Source organism: Neolamprologus multifasciatus, chromosome 18 (genome assembly GCF_963576455.1).
Source record: "Neolamprologus multifasciatus chromosome 18, fNeoMul1.2, whole genome shotgun sequence".
Lineage (NCBI taxonomy): Eukaryota > Metazoa > Chordata > Actinopteri > Cichliformes > Cichlidae > Neolamprologus > Neolamprologus multifasciatus.
In genome coordinates, this window is record NC_140456.1 from 2,259,997 (window position 1) to 2,280,549 (window position 20,553).

The following is a 20,553-nucleotide window of genomic DNA, read 5'->3' on the forward strand; positions in this document are numbered from 1 at the left end:
TAAACAAGCTTTCTGTTGACCAATGCTTTTTACATTTTTATATTTTAATTTACATTTAAACTCTATATTGTGTATATTGTGCATTTTGCTATTTATCATACTGTTTATTTTAATCTCTGTGCAGCGCTTTGTGACTACCTGTCTATGAAAAGCGCTTAATAAGTAAACTTTACTTACCTTACCTTACTTACTTTACTTACTTACTTTACTTACTTACTTACTAACTTACTTTACTTACCTACTTACCTTACTTACTTACTTTACTTACTTTACTTACTTACTTTACTTTACTTACTTACTTTACTTACTTACTTAACTTGTGCATTTTGCTATTTATCGTACTGTTTATTTTAATCTCTGTGTGCAGCGCTCTGTGACTACCTGTCTATGAAAAGCGCTTAATAAATAAACTTTACTTACTTACTTACTTAACTTACTTTACTTACTTACTTACTTTACTTACTTACCTTACTTACTTAACTTACTTTACTTACTTACTTTACTTACTTACTTGCTTTACTTGCTTTACTTACTTACTTACTTTACTTACTTAACTTACCTTACTTACTTACTTTACTTACTTACTTACTTTACTTACTTACCTTACTTACCTTACCTACTTAACTTACCTTACTTACTTACTTTACTTACTTACTTACTTTACTTACTTACCTTACTTACTTAACTTACCTTACTTACTTACTTTACTTACTTACTTACCTTACTTACTTAACTTACCTTACTTTACTTACTTACTTACTTTACTTGCTTACTTACTTTACTTACTTACTTACTTTACTTACTTTACTTACTTACTTTACTTGCTTTACTTGCTTTACTTACTTACTTTACTTACTTACTTTAATTTACTTACTTACTTTACTTACTTTACTTACTTTACTTACTTACTTTACTTGCTTTACTTGCTTAACTTACTTACTTACTTTACTTACTTACTTGCTTTACTTACTTACTTACTTACTTACCTTACAATACAACGTCTGCGTTTAAATATACGAACAAAGACTCTACAGAAGGCAGTGAGACGGATTAATAAACAACAAAACGAGTCGTTAACAGCTGACACAGAAATAACATTCATGAAGGCAGATGATGAGTGAGCAGGAAACCAAAAACGAGGCAAAGGCAGCGTGATGACATCATGAGGACGAGGGCAAACGGAGCTGACGGGCACAGATGAAACTGACGGGGATTTATTCTTCCGTGTTAAATGTGCACGCCGTAAGCACACGCAGCTCCTACAAGTGTGACTACACATTGCAGTGATGCAGACCAGAGACTCACCGCAGCCTGAACGAGGACAAGGCCGATCTTCTCTTTGTCACGTTTCAGTCTGTACATCCTTAGTTCCTTTCCTTGCATCCTCTCCTTCACAGTTTTGTCCCACCAGCAGAAATCCACGAGGAGAGAAACAGTAAACTGTTTTGTTATCGCTGCTTTTTATGATCTCAGATGTCACAGAGATTATGACGTGTTTATAACAGTTTGATTAAATGTACAACCTGGAGCAGCACGTGACAAGATGCAACCTCTTTTCCTTTAAGCAAACAGACACTATTCAGAAAACTTCTGAATACAAAGGACGAGTCCACGCAATGTGCCAACACATCTGCTAACAGCACATCTGTGCAGCTGCTGTGGCGGGCCTCCTCAGTCCGCTGTCCTCCGCGTGGAGTTTAGGACTCCCTCACAGGCAGGAGGAGACGAGGAGGCACAAATTATATAAAATGCAGGAACAAAACAGCGACCCAAACTCAAAAAAACTTTTTCCCCTGTTCAACATGACTGATTTATCTGCTTTGGTTACCATGGCGATGCCTTGTTGTTCCCTAAAGCGTTCGTTCCCTTTAAGTATCAGTAAGAACATGTTTGTACTCCACGTTTGATGCCACAAACATTACACCGCTCTGTCTAATTCCCAGCTTTTCAGCGAACTGTTGGTGGACTGATGACTTCCTGTCGTTGCAGGAAGTATATATACATTTGTGGAGCGGCGGCGGAGCTCTGACCTGCTTTCCTGTAGGACTATGCAAACACGGGGCCGGCGGTCACACAGCAAAGTCCTTGAGGCCCTCGTGAGTGTTGACACAGCAGCTGTCGACATCATCGAGCCTGACGCCAGTGTTGGGACTAACGCGTTATTAAGTAACGCGTTACAGTAACTACGTTATTATTGCGGTAACGCGCACGGTAACTAGTTATTATGCCAAAACCAGGAACGCGTTACTCGTTACTGGGATTTAGATAGGCTCGTTATTCGTTACTTCGTGTGGTGGCTATCGCGGAGCTTCCACAGATTCAATAACATTAGCAAGTGGTGGAAGCCAGCAGGTGGATGAAGGAAAAGGGAGGCAAGAGGAGAGACCCGAAGCGGCCGCTGGTCCGAGAGTGTCAGGTGAACTGAACTTCAGGTAAGAAGTTATAACCTGCAGTCCATCTGGGTCAGATATGAACCAAGTTTAGGTGGAGTTTATTTTCGTTATGCTGACTTTTTCGTACTGCCTGCTAGCTAGCATGACGGAGTTTCTATACAGCTGGATGGGTGAGCTGAAAAGGAACACAGTTTGTCCCGGACTTCAGCTACAATGAAAAAGACACAAAGTTGGAGTTATTCTGTGTTTACGCTGCACAGCTGCCTCTTCTTCTCTCATCCTCTCACCCCCCCCCCCCTCTCCTGTTTCTACTTCAATCATGAAACTGATCAATGATCAGCTGATCGGCTTTTCTCTCTTGTTCATTTATCGCCCACTTTGCGCCAGAAGGAGGAAACCAGCGGATGTCACGGTAAACAACAGCAGCACTTTTAAGCTTGATCAGCTGTTGTTAGAATTTATTTAATATTAATTAAGTATCAGCTGATGTTTGCTGGAGCCACAGCTGTAAACCTGCTGGTCATGATATCGGTTTGAATATGTGGTGAGAGGGAAACATGAAGATGAAACCAGGAGATGACAGCTGGTAACTGTGCAGGGGCGGGTCTAGCAAAGTGTTGCCAGGGTTCCATGTAGGGCATTAAAAGGGAAAGGGGGGCACAAGGAAATACTTTTCTTATTCTCATTTAAAATGTCTCACTTTTAAAAAAAAATAATTATCTGAGTCTTACAACAAACGTTGATAGATTGATACATATATACCATCAGAACAGTGTACATCACTGTCACAACAGTGTTTATTTTCATTCAAAGGCTTTATGATTTTTCCTATAATGGCGGCCGGTCTCTAGTCAAAATGCCCGGGACGATTTGTTTTGTCCCAGTCCAGCCCTGTATGCAGCTCATCTGCAGTCTGGTGTTGCCTACATCTTCATATTCAGAAGGCAGAATTTCCGAGTTCTGAGTACAATCGAGAACACCATGACTGCAGTTTTTGTGTTGGATGTAAAAAGCAGGCTAGGATAGACTCAGGCGTGGGATTTCTCTCGTGGAAATGTGCACATTATTTTTTCCTTTCTATTGGTAGGTGGCACAGTGCACTTGTGGCAAGTAAGCAAGCTAGAAGACTGGCAAAGTTACGGAAGCAACACATTAACAAGAGAATTCTGAGTAAAACCAAAGTTACTTTCCCTAGTAACTAGTTACTCTGAAAGTAACGAGTAACTTGAAGTAACTGAGTTACTTTTGATAGAAGTAACTAGTAATGTAACTAAGTTACTAATTTAAAGTAACTTACCCAACACTGCCTGACGCAGATCAAAGTGAACAGATTCTCATCAGCCGCTCTGCTCGACGGCCTGATGAGAGTCCGCCGGTGAGTGACTGCTTCCTGTATGTTTATTTAATCAGGGCGAGTCTGAGCCTTAATCACACACGTCCATGACTCATCTTCATCCCGCAGCCCTTCGACGCTGATGTGATGGAAAGTGACATGAAGCCACTGGCACGGCTCCTGCTTCTGTTACCTCTGTCCTCACGTCAGTGACAACATCTGGGCTTTGCTCAGAAGGTGAAAACAAGTCTGAGACCCAGGAGTGACCTCACACATCTTTACCGCAGTGACATCTGATGTCACAAGAGCAGGATGGATTAAAAAGTAGTTGTTTAAACTCATTTTGGAGGAGGTACCTGTCTGTAGGGTCCACATGTAGCTGCCCGTTCCCTGCTGTGTGGGCAAAGACATCCAGACCTTCGTCTCTCCACCATCAGCTCAGGCTCTTCTTCAAGCCAGCCAGAAGATAAAACCAAACACATCCTGGGTCCTCCTCGGGAGCCTGGGACAACCATCTCATCTGTTTCCTTTGGATATGGAGGAGCAGCTTCTCTACTCTGCACTCCTCCTGAATGACCAAGTTCATCATCCAATGAGGGCCTCCACAAGAAACAGCATCCACCTGGCACCCACAGTGACCTTCAATGGCTTCATGGTGGATAAAATGGGTTTGCAAGTGAAGGACTGAGCTCAAAGAGCACGAAGGATAAATTTCCAGGCATTACTCGCAGCTGTCGATGAAGGAAACAGTGAAGATGAACCAACAAATCTTCTCCTTCGAGGTCAGCTGTGTCTCTTTGAAAATCCTCCGTTTGAGGTAGCAACTTACCTGGAGCGGTCATTTAAAATCTTTCTCCAAAGCAGTGGTAACACCACAGCGTGAGAAACATCCACTGAAGGATGCTTTAATGACCAAAAACAGCCCACAGCACTGAAAACCTCTGAACTGTTGTTTGGACTCAGGACAAGATGAACACTTAGAAATACTAAAAACACGGAGATGAGTGCGGTGTGGATGCGCACGGCATGTTCAAAGGAGGGACAAGACGAACAAAAATCAAAACATAAACACTCACAAACACAGAACTGATCATTTTAAAGGGTCCATTCAGGAGGGGATGGAAAAATGCCTCCTCTGAAGCTCAAGGTCATTCAGCTCATCCCTATTTTTGCTTTTTGTCTAGTTTTACACACAAAGATTGATTTTCTTTCCAGTTTTTTAAGCTGGTATCTGTGGCTTTGAGTTTCCCCCCAGACAAGAGGGAGCCGGCCCACTGCACAACGAAACAGTCCCCAGGCCCAAAGGAGGGAGGGGGTTTTATCAGAGGATCGGCTTTGAAACCGTGACCTGGCCTTCCTCCTCCACCCAGCCCACTCCCGAAGGTCCCACAGACCCCTCCACGTCCACATCACCCAGCTACCATCACATCAGTGGTCTACATCTTACCTAAAACATGGCGAGTTCATAAACGATGCAACGGTCTGTTCTTAAATCAGACGAGAGAAACATCAGATACATAAAATGTTCTCCTGACTCACTTTTCTAAACTTGTGGTCGAGTTCCTGCTTGAAGCAGCTTTGTTGTGTATTCTCAGGACTCCTTATCGCCGAGCTGCAGCGCTCGCACTTTTCTGGACTTGGATGCAGCGATCCAACCATGTCATTACCTCCTTTATCTATTTCTCCGATCTGTGATTACTCTGTGGGCGATTTGTTTCTCATAGGTCAAAACTGATTTGACTTCATAACCTGCTTGGGGAGGGGGTGAAATCAATAGCGCTGCCGGGGTAAGCCTTCTCTCTGATCCGTCTAAATCGATTGTCACCAAGAGGGGGATTCAGAGGGAGCTGCTGCAGGTGGAGGTGGAGGGGTGATATGGAAACCTGAACAAACCCAGCACGGTGCCAGAGTATCGATAAGCTTCCAGCTGTATCGAAGGATTAAAGCTGCGGGTCTCCGGTAGGTCCACTTCATTAACACATCGACTCAGAGAGGCGGATGATGATCAAAGTAAAGCTCTGTACACCGAGCGAGGGGAGCAGGGGCTGATGGGAAAGCGGCGGTCAGAAAAATAAAAAACAAACACAGATTCACCAATAAGTTCATGGAAATGTTCAGAACATTTCTGGTAAAATGTTTCTAATGAGGCACTAATTATAACGGCCACAGAAGCTGAAATTTGTGGTTTATGGTGCAAACCCAAACAGTTTATAATGAGCAGCAGAGAGACAACGAGAGCAAACACAGCACATAATATGGCCGTCAGATATTAACCTCCCAGTAAAAGAAACGTTAACAAAAAGAAGTGCACTTTTTTTGCTTCGTATTTTTATCTAATTAACCCTTTAAGACCTACCACAGAACCAAGTCTGCCAGAGCTTATATTATATTTTTACATGCTGTGGAGCCATTTTTGGGAGCATTTCAAGTTGCTATACATCAATACAACCATTATAGCCTAAATTTTAATAATATGTCTGCATTAAGTGCATAGTAATTACATAAATTGCAAAAAAGTGCAATAAACTACAAAAAAAATAGAAAATTGTTTTTGGTTTTTTAACATATATTTCTAGTTAGAGAAATTTAAGAGGCTTATCCCTCAAAACTGTAAATACAAAAAAGTTGCACAAAATAGTTTCCCACCACAGGAAATTTATTTTGAGTGTCTTCATAGTTTTATTTTTGAAATACACCAATTTTTATATAGTGCAGGAAAAACGAAAATAAATATTATAATGCAAATTTGCAAAAAAGCAGCAGGTGCATCAAAATAAACTATTTCCAGCAGTGCAATATGAGTCCTAAGCATCCCAGAAACGACACAGAAAGTCATAAAGTCAAACATAACTTTTAAAAACACCAGTATAGGCTCATGAGGCCCTGATGGTTAAAAAAAATGACATCACTTCCGGTTTCTGGCAGGTCATGGCGGACATGCGATAGTTCGAGCTGATGGTCGTAGGAAGTGTTACGAACAGCTGATCGGATCAGCAAAGCGTGTTTCTAGAATATTATGTTTTTGTTGCTGCAAGTGGTTTTTATGCAGTTTTTGCAAAGCTATATGTGGAAGGAAACTGTGACCGAGGACAAGCTGATGGCATAAGATGTAAGTACAACTCCTCCGGTTTCATATGCAAAAAAAATTATTGCGCTAGCTCACGTGGTTGCAGAGCTGCCGGGATTTAAAAGTAGTTATGCAAAACAGAGCGTGCTGCTCTGACCGGCTTTAAAGGGTTAACTTATTTCACTCCATAGAGTCCTGTGATTGTGCTATATTCAGCTTTTAAATGTCATTTTCTTAATCACCACGTGTTTCTGGGCGTGCCATAGCTGCTTCCAGCGTTCTCGGTCAGTCTCACATATCACCAATTAGAAGCTGCTCTGGCATGCTTCTTGTGTGATAAACTGTCATTAGTGTAGAAGAACACAGTTCACCAAAGTAAAGTGCAAAGGCAAAGCTTTCCAGAGCAGCCTCGGTATGAGCAACGGAGCAAAGCAGTGGAAGATTATGATGAAAAAGAAAAAAGGGTCAATGACGGTTTATTTGTTTTGCACCTGCTTTTGTTCAGTAAGGTAAAATACATCAGGTCACGCTGGGCGTACAGCAGCTCACTTTCTTTTGTTGTTTGTGCCTTTTTTCAGTAGCAAAGAGTTTTATTTTCACTCGCGTCAGTGAGAGAAGATCCTGTGATTTACTGCACTTTTGGGGAAACTGTGAAGGTTAATATTTTGTTCTGCTTTCTGGTTTAGGCTTTTTTTTATATGCTGTCAGTCGTAGTTCTGAGAAAAAAAACTGGAATCATTCTAAACTGGTATCGGCAGGTCACAGATGGAAATCAGAACTGGCCGAGAAAACTGCAATCAGTGCATCGATGCATTTAACCGCTTCTAAAGACGTGTTTGTGCAAAAAGTGTTTTTTATAATTTGAGTATCTTCTGCCCATGGACCAGCCAGCTTGTGTAAAAGCTGCAGTACTTTAAATGTTAGCAGCAGCAACTTACAGAACGACAGATATTTATCACGTCAGACAGCACGAAGAAGAGAAGCTGGGATGAAGGTGGGCTGCAAAGCGGCTTGCATTAGCAACAGCAGGCAGGCTAAAGCAGCTTAAACAGCTCGCCAACATGAAATTTAGAGTTTGCTCAAAGACTGACAGGCTGATTGTTTGTTTGTTGATCAGTTACCTGATGCATACTGTATTATGATGCTAAATAGATGTTGTTGAAGTCTGATAAAGGTGGCAGGGCACAGAGGGACCACTGTAGTTCAGCAGTTTTTGCAGAACAGTTAGCAGAAAGGTTTAGTTAACCCTATTGAGACATTACACCCTGCAATAAAATAATTAGCTGCAATTTAAAAAATGTACTGACGTGAGCCAGTAAATGTTCGCTTTAGGGAACATGAACACGTTACATCATGTGATGACTGAGCTGAGGAAGCAGCATCATCAGCATCGTTTCACCTGCATCCTCAGTGTCAAATTCAACTCCAGAGATTTCCTGTTCAGTTTGAATGAATCAATTATCATCTGACTCATTTTCTTCAGTTTCCCACAATCCACCAGGAGCTGAGAGTAATCGGCGTTATTAAAGTCCGAATCTTACAGAGAAGTTTAATTTGTACATCATTTCAGCCTTTAATTATGGATGAAACAAAGTTACAAACGAGCCTCCCGCACCGAACGTCCTCTGTGACTCATCCTGATTTAATTTTTGCAGCACCGCTGTGATCGGACAGGTTTTGTGAAAATGAAAATGGAGCTCCTTTTGAATGGATTCACGCTTTCAGCTTTCAATTAGTGCAGCAGCGCTGTGACAGATGGAGGGGAAAAGTCATTTCCTTTTCAAGCTCTGGAGAGAGGAAGAGAGGAGCGGGGCCCGGGGCGAGCGATTCAAACCTGATGTAGAATTATCTGAATCAAAGTCCCGGGGCGGGCTCGGTTCGCTCTGACGTTCCTGTTGGGAGGGGTTTTTACTCAAAGTTTTACAGAGGAGCTCATCTTTAAGTCCTCCATGGGGACCACAAGGAAAAATAAATAAGTCCTCTCTGCTGTGACACAAAGGAACCTGGCAGGTTTAAGGCTTTACAGGAAATAATCACCAGAAAATCATAGATTTGTGTGTTCAATAAACCTTCTGACAATTAAAAGATTAATTAAATATTCCTTTTATGAGTTATAATTTATATCATGTGGTGGATAACGAGGCAGCTCTGTGCTGTGACTGGTCAAAGGGTGAGGGGAAGGTCATGGTTTACTTTGATGTAAGGCAAGGCAAGTTTATTTGTATAGCACAATTCAACAACAAGGTGATTCAAAGTGCTTTACAGAGACATTAGAAACAAAAACAAATAAAAAGCATGATTTAAAATTGATTAAAACAAGCAAACAAACAAACAAAAGAGTATATAAGATCAAAACAGATAAAATCAGAGCAGTAGTTAAAATGTAAGTTTTGAAATTTAAGCTTAAGTGTGGATTTGGTGCTTTATTCAAATGCAGCTGAGAACAGGTGAGTCTTCAACCTGGATTTAAATAAACTGTTTCAGCTGATCTGAGGCTTTCTGGGAGTTTGTTCCAGATATAAGGAGCATAAAAGCTGAATGCAGCTTCTCCGTGTCTGGTTCTGACTCTGGGAACTGATAAAAGACCGGATCCAGATGACCTGAGGGGTCTGGAAGGTTCCTGAAACAGTCCGATGGTTTCAGCTGTCGAGCATCTGAGAACATAACGTCAGAGAAACGAGGCGCTCTGCTCAGTTTCCCCCAAATAACTTCTGTGTTTGGCTTTTTTTATGACGTCTCCTTCTTTTAGGTGTCATCTGATCATCTGCCTCCATCTCACCTCCTCCCAGCATCCTCCTCTGTCACACCAGCCCTCTGTATGTCCTCCTTCACTGCATCCTCAGAGGTCTCCTCCTGAACAGCAGCTCCATCTTCATCACCCTTTTTATGACATGCAGGTTGTAAACAAACGCAGTGACCGGACTGACAAAATGAAGCCTCTTAACTTGTGCTGTGGATAACGGACATTTAGCGGACGGCGCCTCATTACGATTAAGCTCACGTCCAAAGTGCAATCTGAATTTATAAAGCAGCTGCAGACGTCAGATTAATGGAAGAAAAACTGTTACCGAGAGAAATGTGGCGAGAGAAAAACTTCAACAGTTTCATCTCTTTTCAATGAACTCGCTTTCCCAAAGCCTCGTAAATCACTTTATCTAATGACTTATTTTTAAAAAATGACACGACTGCCACATAAAGCTGATATATAATGTGTCAGTCGTGGCTTTAAGACGATTAGATTTTATGAACTTACCCCGTTTATGGGCTTTGTGTAGAGGCTTTGAGGAGAGGACAGGGTCAGCTTATTAAAACATTATGGCAGTCATTAATTATGTAAAATCAGGCTCCGCTGCGCAGGAAGATGAATCTTCGGTTACTTTCCTCCTCTGAAGCTCAACGCGAGGAGGAGGACGGCTCTGCAGGGAGGGTGTCCCGTTACAAATCTGTGCAGCTGCTGTGAGCTCTTCACATACGAACAAAATAAACACATGTTTGCATTCGTGATGTTTTCAGGAGACACAACACTTAGAATATGTCATCATTAAATTAAAATATACAATACAACTGCCATTTTATCCGGTTGTTAAGTGATGATGTGACGAATCCTACTTCCGGGCCTAAAGTAGTCTGCGTTTAATATGGCTTTTGTGTTGTTAACATGTTTAATGTTTTGTATTTTCTTCTATTTAATCTCAAAAAGCTCCTAAAACAGTCAGTGATCACTGTTGACCTCCCTTGGCTTTTATTACCGCTAATCATTTATTTAAGCTCAGTTTTTAAAACCTTAGGATGTAACTACAGCCCAGCCCATGCAGCAGTATATGAATGACTAACCTCGTATTGTGGATGGATTATCTCAGTTGTTCTCCTGGCTGAAGTTTGGTCCTTTTACAGCATCCTGCCATGCGATTACATTTGTTCCTGACCACCGAGAACACTCACATTAACTTTTATCGAGTGGAAAAAAAGTTAGCTTGTTTATGCTATGCTAACATAGCTGTGTCGCTAGCGGTCACGTAGCACATCATTATACACCAGCTAGCCAAACTTCAGTAACCCTACAAACGTCACTGCTGTTTAGTTTTCTGTCTTCATTTATGTTGGAAGTGATAACAGAGCTGTACGTTTGAATTTGTTTCCAAAACCCCGCAGTCAGGACATGCTATATTGTATTTAGCTAGCAAGCTAACTTCCTGCTAACTTCTAACTCCATTAAATGTCATAAATTCTGTTTTCATGGATGTTAAACTCAATTGTTACACCTGGTAGAGCAGAACGCTGATCATTTTATTAAAGATGAAAGACTTTAGACAGTTTTTCAACTCTCAGTAATGCCACAGTGATGTTTGATATATGGAGCTGCAGCGGAGTTTAGGCCCAGACACGGCTAGTGACGTCAGACTTAATGACCGGATTATTTCATCTCTCGTCTCTGAGGCGTCTTTAGTTCTAAAAGCTGACGAGGAGTCTCAGGTATTTAGCCTCAGGTGGGGTTTTCACATTGGAGGTGGGCCTGAGATGATCCTGCAGTCATGTGGGTTATTCAGGCTGCCGTGGGTCAAAGTGTGACATTCGGTTCACTCATCTGAGCCCCCACCTCTTCAAAGATGGTCATTAGAGGTGGACATAAACAAGCTCCTCAAACGTTTGTCTTCTCATGAGTTTCCTGCCTGATGAGTCTGCAGGGCGCTCACATGACCTTTGGGATGAGCCTATTTAGGTCTGAAGGTGATGCTGGGTCTAAAGTTATGCATGGAGAAAGTTTCTCCAGCAATCCCGCCACATAAGGAATGACAGAGCTGTTCTGCCTGGGTCGACTCTTAGGAAGACCTCCGTGAAGATTAGAGGTTAAATACCTGCAATTAGCTCTTATATCAGTCGCTCCAACGAGCCACGACTGTCTTCATGAACCTGAACAAAAGTCAAGTTGACGTCAACGTAATCGTTGGAACAACGCAATCATCCTTTTAATGCCTCTTTTGCAATAATTTCACAAATCAGTGCACTGATGAGATTGTCATTATACTCACAGCTGAGTGTAATTGTTTGTACTTTATTAAATTACTGGGTATGTAAGGTAAAAAAACATCTCTGTCTCTGCTCTTCTGATGCTCTAAAATCAGAAGTAACAAACTACAAAAATCACCTTTCACATGTATTAATGTGAAAGTACTGATTACTGTCCCTGATGTGTCGACGCTGACTTCCTGTTTGTAATGAGCGGCAGTGGGCGGAGGGGTGGAGACGTCACATCTGCGGACTGGTTCCATTTAGACTCTCGTAAATGGAACCAGCAGCTCTCAGTTTAGGTTCCAGAAAGACGGTCGATGCATTTTGTTTCCCGCTCGAATTCAGGAGCAGAAACAGCGCGTCAGACGGTGGCTGAGATTAAATGGCTCGTTGAGACTTGGGTTGTGTGGTGATTAGCAAAGGGTTAAACCCTATACCCCGACCCCACCCTCCCCTCTCCGGCCCTGCAGGATGGTTTGGATTATCCTCCCCGTTATCGGCAGCAGAGGGGGTCGCGCCTCCCCTGTAGACGAGCTGGAGCTACAGATGGCGAGGAAATTAGAGACTGCACGCTATGATCAGGATCAGAGCTAAACCCCCCAAAACAGCCGGGTTCCCCTCAGGTGCAGGTTTCTAATCATCCAGGGGGGGTCGGCTCTCTGCAAACTTTTCATTCTTCCACAGGTTGATGTTTCTCGCAGTGAAATTTTTAATTGCAGAACTTGTTGCATTGCTAATTTTCCCAGATCCGAGCGTTTCCTGCTTTAATGTTATCTTGCAACCAGGCATCGATTACAGCGATGCCACAGCAAGACAACAGACTCCGAGTGTCTGCCAATCCACAACAAACGCAGTAAGCCAATTAGAGATAACTATCGTGGAACTTAATCGAATTAGCATTGCTCATTTGCCATCTTTCTCTTCCCATTTAGGTCCCGCAATCCACTCAACCCATCCCATCCGCCCCTCCCGTTTACACGCTGTTACAGCAGGCAGCCGGCAGGCAGCCGGCCACCAACCGAGCCAAGAAATTAAAGTTTAAAAATGTGCAGAAGAGACTTTTTATCAGCAGATATTTCAGCAAAGATTGTGCACATATTTCACCCGTGACGTCCTTCAAATGCATGAAAAATGTGCTTAACTTGGCATCAAATTCAGCAAAATGTCAGTTTGTTAAATGTCTGTTTGCATATGTAAGATGACACAAATCACACAAATCCACCTCTTTCTCCTCAGAGTCTTCGTTTCCTCACTTCCTGCACGTATTCGTGTTTTTTGTCTTCGTGCTGAAGCTGAAAATCTCGCAGACTGTGACTTTAGCAAACAGCACATGTTTGTGACGGGGTGCTGTGAGGATTTTGTCTGTTACCACAGCAAGAACAGTCGTACGGGAACAGCGGGAGTGGAGCCGAGTTGGATACGGTGGCTGGAAAACGTCCACATGAAACTGGCAGAAACGGCTTCTTCTTCTTCTTCTTCTCGGGATTTTGACCTTTTTGCACACAAAAGGTCAACATGATGTAAAGCTTCCACATCAGTGCGGTGACGGTTATTCACTGCACTGAATTCACGTCCCAAGTATGATTTTTCTTTGTTTATTGAGCATCAGGTTGGAACAGAACAAATAAGCCTTTCATCTCTTTGCTCACGTTTTCTCTGAAACCACTTTCAGCGTGTTTGTGGTTTCAGTTCAATTTGATATGTGCACCACAGTGAACACGATTTTATGCATTTTTATTTTACAGAAGTTGTCTTTTGGCAGCAGGTTCGGAGTGTCAATCCAAAGTCAGAGTAAGTTTAATCGTTATGAAGCAGTAGAGCCCACAGAAAGTTGCTTTAGTGCCTAAAATGTAACGTTTAAGTTCTTTAAAATGTGATTTTACTTTATTTTTTATCAGCAAATATTCTTTGAGAGTGTAATCAAGGACCAGCGTGGATACATGTTAACTACAGATGTGTTTTACTGATGCTGGAATACCCCTGACTCGTCTCCTGAACATCTGTTTCAAGACTTCCTCGGTCACTGTTTATGAATGGACCTCGATGTTTTTAGCTAATTCTCTGTCGGGGATAACAGAGTTCTGCAAATGCATTTTTGTTGAAGAAATCTTTTGTTTGCTTGTCACATGAGCTTTGTTCCTGGTATCAACCTGCCCAAAGTGACTATCCACTTGTGCGAGCAGCGCTGGTGCATCGACCGAGTTTCCAGGTGTTTCCTTTGCTGGTTGAGTTTCTCGTGTTGCAGCACACGGACGTTAAACACGTCAGGAGAATCACTTTGGGCTGACTAAGATTTCTGCGTGGACGTTAAGCTCAGGATCAGGACGTTTTCACATCCTCTAATAAATGCAGCAACATGTTAGCGACCAACCTCAGACTGAAGTTTGGTACGTTTACGGCATCGTCTTCCTCGCTGTTTGTCTCCCCATCAGCACCATCTTCCCTGTGCTGGTGTGTTCAGCGAACTCGACGTCAGTAACTCTCTAAACTTGGCTGCTGTTTAGTTTTCTTTCTTCGTTAATGTGCAGGTGTGATTGTAACAGCTGGATGAACAGACACTGATCGTTTTATTAGAGCTGAAGGAGTTTCAACCTTTTTACCTTTATTGGATTACGGTGACCTGCTTTTTATGAATGCACCTGCCCACTACCTAAAGAGGTTGGATACTGTCCACCATTGTGCTTTACGTTTTATTACTGGCTGTGGAAATCGTGTACATCATTGTTCTTTGTATGCTGCTGCTAAATGTCCATCTTTGCATATTCGCAGATTCCCATTGGTTGATCTTTATCTATAAATCTCTCCTTGGGCTGGTTCCACCTTATTTATGTGTTTATATGTGTAAAAACCACAACCAATACAGCCTTCGTTTGAACAAAATCATACAATTGATTGTCCCAAAAATCAGAACAGAATTGGGGAAAAAGGCTTTTAAATACGCTGCCCCTGCTTCCTGGAATAATCTGCAGAAGGAAGTGAAATTATCAGAATTGGGAGAGTTTAAGTCTGTCTTAAAGGAACGAGAGAACAGCTCTTTTACTCAGTGTGATTGTTTTAATGTACTCTTAATTTGATCTGTTATTGTATATTTTACACATGTTTGTATTGGATATTGTATTCGTTTTAAATGTTATGTACCTATGTGGTATGTGGCGTTTGTTGCCATGATGCCAGGTCTCTCTTGGAAATGAGATTTTTAATCTCAATGAGATTTTTTACCTGGATAAATAAAGGATTAATAAAAATTTCAGGGGCTGGAGGAACATTTGGATCCTGAAGTGAGAAATGATGCCAGACATAACTTCACCACAGATTTTGTCTCTAGATTTAAAAAAATTCTCTACTTACATGTAAATATCTGTTTTTAGAGATTTAAAAAATTGTCTTCATTTTATATTCAAAACTTTGTTTCTGCTTGAATATGTTTACTTGGCGAGTTACTGTTTTTCTCTGCAGTTTCCGAGCTGTAAAATCAGCCGAATATGTCGTCAGCACCAGGTAGGCTGTAAATCTCTGCGGTGGGATGGGAGCATATGGTGGGAGGAATAATCTGACGACGGCCAAGCTTTGGTTTAAACCCCAAACAGGCGACCAAAGCTGAAGAAGCTTAGAGAGAAATTAAGACAAAACCTTCAGAGAGCGAGTCACAAAACAGCACTTCCATTAGTTTCTCACCTACTGTCTCTAGAATACAGAGCAGAGCATCTTTCTAATTATCAAGCCACCTGTTTGTTTTACAGTCTGTTAGCTGAAGGTTTATTTTTAACACATGGCAGATGTCTTCAAACCATCAGCCTGAATAAAGTCGAAATCCAACGATGGAAAGCAGAAGCAGGAATCTGTTTTTCAGGAACAAACGCACAAACCACACTAATGAAGCTCACAAGCTTGTGAACGTTTGCCTCTGAAGTTGTTTGTGAAGCTCCTGTTAAACAGCAGATTTGTGCGATGCCTCCTCTGCAGCAGCATGAGTGAAACTGTGCAGAAACTTTATTTATTCCTTATAAAGGAACAGCAGGAACGAGGATGTTATCATCAGGATGAAAGTGTTGATATTTTGGTTTCCACACCAACTGGACATAAAACACATCCTAAAAGTATCAAATAAGTTCAAGGTCAGAGGTCACATTTTCTGAAAATCTTGTAAATGCAATAACTCAAGAAGTCACCTGAGCTTTTCAGATTGATGCCACGGGTGCGTTTAGTGGGCGACTGAGGGCTTTAATGCGTCTGTTAAAAGCGCCGTGACTCATCTAAAGCCACAAACTTGGACCCGAGGCTGAGCATCAACGAGCTGATACAAAACACCAGGAGACAGATGCTGCTGTGAAACATGGAAGTGTTAAGACAACAGTGTAAACCACACACACACGTTAGTAATTGATATGTTGTGGGGACATCTAATCGACATAATGCTTTTAACTAGGGCTGATTTCTGATTTCTAGAATCCATTCAATTCGATTCGATTTGAATCTGGGAAATTTTGACAGTCAGAAATATTATAATTCAGATCAGTACATTGACATATTTTTGTATCTATAAAAAGAAAGCTGACACACCAAGACTTTATCAAAGGTGTGAGCGTCACAGCAGACGCCTTTGTGTCAAAGCAGCTGAAGATAAAACAGAAAAACATGAAGGTGATTTTCCTGAGCTGGATTTATAAAAATATTCTGCAGTAGATCAAAAACGAAAGAAAACCATTAATCAACTTATGAACATTACCTCTGACGTTACAGCGGTTTTATTAGAGACACGGCTAAGCGTTTTGCATAATTTTAAAAAGTTTAAATTTGTTCAGTATTAAAACAGCAGCCGACAGCCTGTAAATAACGGTAGACTGGTGCGTAACAAGCAAGCAAATAGGGATGGGTATCGAAAACCGGTTCTTGTTGAGAACCGGTTCCCACTGTTTCAATTCCTTGGAATTGTTTGCCATTTTTGCAAACGATTCCCTTATCGATTCCAGTCGCCCCGAATGACGTCACCACGTTGCGGAGCGTCATTTACCTGGCAGGAAACACGGCGCGTAAGCGGCTCAAACGCTAAAAAGTTTGGTTTTGCTTTACGAGAATGGATGACAACAGGGCAACTTGCAATACTTGCAAAGTAGATATTTCATTTAAGGGAGGAAACACTACGAATATGCAAAAGCATTTGCTCACAAAACACGCGATAACCTTAAATGAAAGTCGTGATTTTAATTCCGCTCCGGACTCGTGAATCTCAACCCAGCAGCAGTGGTAACGTTTGCACGTCCTCTCCCTTTAATGCGGCAGGTAAATAATCACCAACAGTGCATATTATGTTAGCGCGATCTGCCTTATTACAAAACCTGCCATTACTGTGCATTTAGGTGACCATGATGAGACAGAGTCTGGCTCAGATGCTGGCAGTTCTCGCTGCAGTCTACCGTAGCGTCTCCTTTCAGGCCAAGATAGACGAATGTCAGCGAGCAGAGACTCAGTTTGTGGTCAAAGGCTTGCAGCCGTTTGCCACAGCAGATGATTTTCAGTAAGTGAATGTGTTTAATTGTAGGCAGGGACATTATTGGATATTCTTGTGTAATTGCTACAGAATAATTTATGTTATACTTTGTTATTGCTACAGAAGAATATTTATTTTATTATTTTACATTTACAATTTTTTTTTCCCCCGTGACACCCCATTGAAGAGCTGTAGGCTGTGGATCTCTTAAGATCTCACTGTTGGGTTTGTAAGGCCATGTTACTCCTAAATTTCTATCTTGTTCAAAGAGAAGATATAAAACAAAGTTCTGAGCTAATCAACCTTAGTGTTCTCCTTTTTTAAAATAAGAATCGATAAGAGAATCGATAAAGAATCGATAAAGAATCGAATCATTAAACAGAATTGAAAATGGAATCGGAATCGTGAAAATCTTATCAATACCCATCCCTACAAGCGAATAATGAAGAAAACTGATTTTTAGACGGGAAACTGTTCTTGAAGAGAGAGAGAGAGAGCTGTGCATGAAGTGTGGTTTTATCCTGGTGGAAGCAAAACAGCAAAAGTCAGAGTGAATTCATGACGATGTTTATGTGAAGCGTGAAAAATGCAAGACTTTATCAAAGGTGTGAGCGTCACAGCAGAGGCCTTGGCGTCAAAGTAGCTGAAGAAAAACAGAAAAACATGAAGGTGATTTTCCTGGCCTGGGATTTTATAAAAATATTCTGCAGTACATCAAAAACGAAAGAAAACCATTAATCAACTTATGAACATTACCTCTGACGTTACAGCGGTTTTATTAGAGACACAGCTTTTTGCATTTTGCATAATTTTAAAAAGTTTAAATTTGTTCAGTATTGAACGGCAGAAATTAGGTTTTCTTTTCGGAAGTAAAGCGGGAAAAAAAACAGCGTCCGTCAGCCTGTAAACAACAGTAGACTTGTGCGTAACAAGCAAGCAAATAATGAAGGAAACAGTACAGAGAGAGAGAGAGAGAGAGAGAGAGAGAGCTGTGCATGAAGTGTGATTTTATCCTGGTGGAAGCAAAACAGTAAAAGTCAGAGTGAATTCATGACGATGTTTATGTGAAGCGTAGTTTGGATCTTCTTTTGCTGCTGGTTTGGTCAATATTGTTTGGAGAGACATCAAACTAACAGCTTTAGAATCAGCCCATAAAGGGCGTGAACACAAAGCTCGACCCGCCGAAACATCAGAATCAGCGAGCTGTCGGCTTTCAGCCCCGACCGTGAGAAAGGCGACATCTCACTGATTCTGATCCGCGGGCTGCGCTGTGTGTTCACGTCTTTGTGCAGAATCCGTGTTCCTGCTCTCATTTACTGTTTCAGCTGTTTGGTGGTTGTTGAAATTATTATTATTTTTTTTCATATTTTTATTGAGAGACAAGTGTACATTAGTTTACAATGACAATACAATCTGTTCCCCTCACATATTTTTTAGTTTTTCTTACATGAACAAATACGATAATACACACACACGCTTAAATAAAATTGAAAAAAACAAACAAACAAAACAAAACCTAAGAAGAAACCCAAAACAAACACAAACAACAAACCCCAAAACACACACACAAAAAAAAAAAAAAAGGGGGGGGGGGGGAGATATGATATTAATCAGCTGGTAGAGCGTTTAATGACTTGCAATAGTTTACGAAGCGGCCCCAGATACGATAACATTCTCTGTATTTGCCCTTTGCCACAAGGCCTATCTTTTGCAATTTAAGAAATGACGGTTGTTGAAATTTTGAGGTTTCAGATTCTGGCATTTTGGGCAAAATAAATTTATATTAAAAAATCGATTCAGGATTTTAATGAATGGATTTCACGTTATCCAAGCCAGAATCGATTTTAATCGATTAATCGATTATAAAAACCCACCCCTACTTTTAACTGACCATAACCATAACCCAGCTGTAACCCTGTCCCTAAAACCACATTTTGAGTCTGAAGAATGTCTTCAGACTTGTAGGACCTGGATTTTGGTCCCTACAAAGACACGCAACAACAATTTTCTGTGTTTGTCTCTAAACCTCAGAGCAGCTCTGGCGGTAAACCTTCACCTGCTGGGCCACCGAGGTTAAGTGCCTTGCTCAGGAGTCATTAATACGAGTCGAGGTCTGTGTGGGACTTTGAGCAGGCGGACATTAGTCCGGGTGTCAGTTTCTGCCAGCGTTGGCTCAGTGTCAGCGTGACGTGAAATAAATCAGGGAGACTTCTTTATCTCAGCTCTGGTCTGTCCTTCCACATCTTCTGAAAAGTCTTTAACCTCGTCCGGGAAGCTAATCAGCAGAGCTGTGAGTGATTTAGAACAGGCTCGTTCCACTCTGCCGTCTGGCAGGCGGTGATAGCACCCGGGAGAGCTGTTACAGCTGCTGGCGTGGAACCGACCATGTCCAACGGCGCCGCTGAAGACTCCTCTGCTGCTGCTGCTGCCTCCACGTCAGAAAAATGTGCACGTGATGGAGAGACGACAAACCGACAGCAGCAGGATGAAAGGCAGCGTGCCAAATAGGTCCAGCTTGGTGGAGCGCCAGCGGAGGCCAAAATGAAGCCGTGGGCCAATATGTGCAGTGTAAATATTAATCCAGTCAGCGAGGAGGTTTAATGACTCGTGTTTGGGCCTGTTTGTACAACCAGCTCAGGTTTCGCTCACGTGGTGACACAGACGTGGTGAAATGTGTGAGCATTGCTACACAACGCCATGAAGAGGAAGTATCAGTCAGATGTTGTTTAGATGGACACAAAAATCTGTCGTTCAGTTTCCCCGCAGACGTCTGGAGCGAGCGCACAGCTCCGAGCGGGAGGAAGGTCGTGATCAGAACAACAGGACGGATCAAAATGTCACATCTGCTGTTTGCTTCACTGACATTCAAGCCTAACATCAGACGCCGCATCATCATCATCATCACGTGTGTAGAGGACAGAGACTCATGATGCTGGCTCGCGTCTCCTGAGAGAACGTCCGGTTTCTGACGCCGCAGCGTAAAAACAAAACCAGCGACGGTAAAAGAAAACGCAGAAAACTGAAAGCACAGTCAGACAACCTCGTGCTGATGTTTACCTTTGTTAACTGAAACAGGGACGCCCGGATCTCCTGAGTCACAGGAAACAATCAAAATATTCTCTTTCCAGCTGCTTCCTTTAGAGGTCGCCACAGCAGATCCTCTGCCTCCACCTCACCCCGTCCTTCACATCCACCTCTGTCACACCAGCGCTAATCCATGAATCTCCTCTGTGAGCTTCCTCAACATCCGTCATCCAATATA

The 20,553-nt window shown here is 42.0% G+C and overlaps 1 long non-coding RNA gene across 3 annotated transcripts in view; it reads left to right on the forward strand.

Annotated features, from left to right (window-relative positions):
- Positions 1-15,767, forward strand: part of LOC146496978 (uncharacterized) — a 35,836-nt gene extending 20,069 nt beyond the window's left edge. The window contains exons 2-4 of one of the 3 annotated variants that reach the window (XR_014870775.1): positions 1,990-2,142; positions 3,710-5,685; positions 9,543-15,767. This is a non-coding gene — a long non-coding RNA (uncharacterized LOC146496978). Of the gene's footprint in view, positions 1-1,989; positions 2,143-3,709; positions 6,621-9,542 lie in introns of those variants that run through there. The other 2 variants (XR_014870774.1, XR_014870773.1) reach the window with 2 other exon arrangements.
- The last annotated feature ends 4,786 nt before the right edge of the window (positions 15,768-20,553 follow it).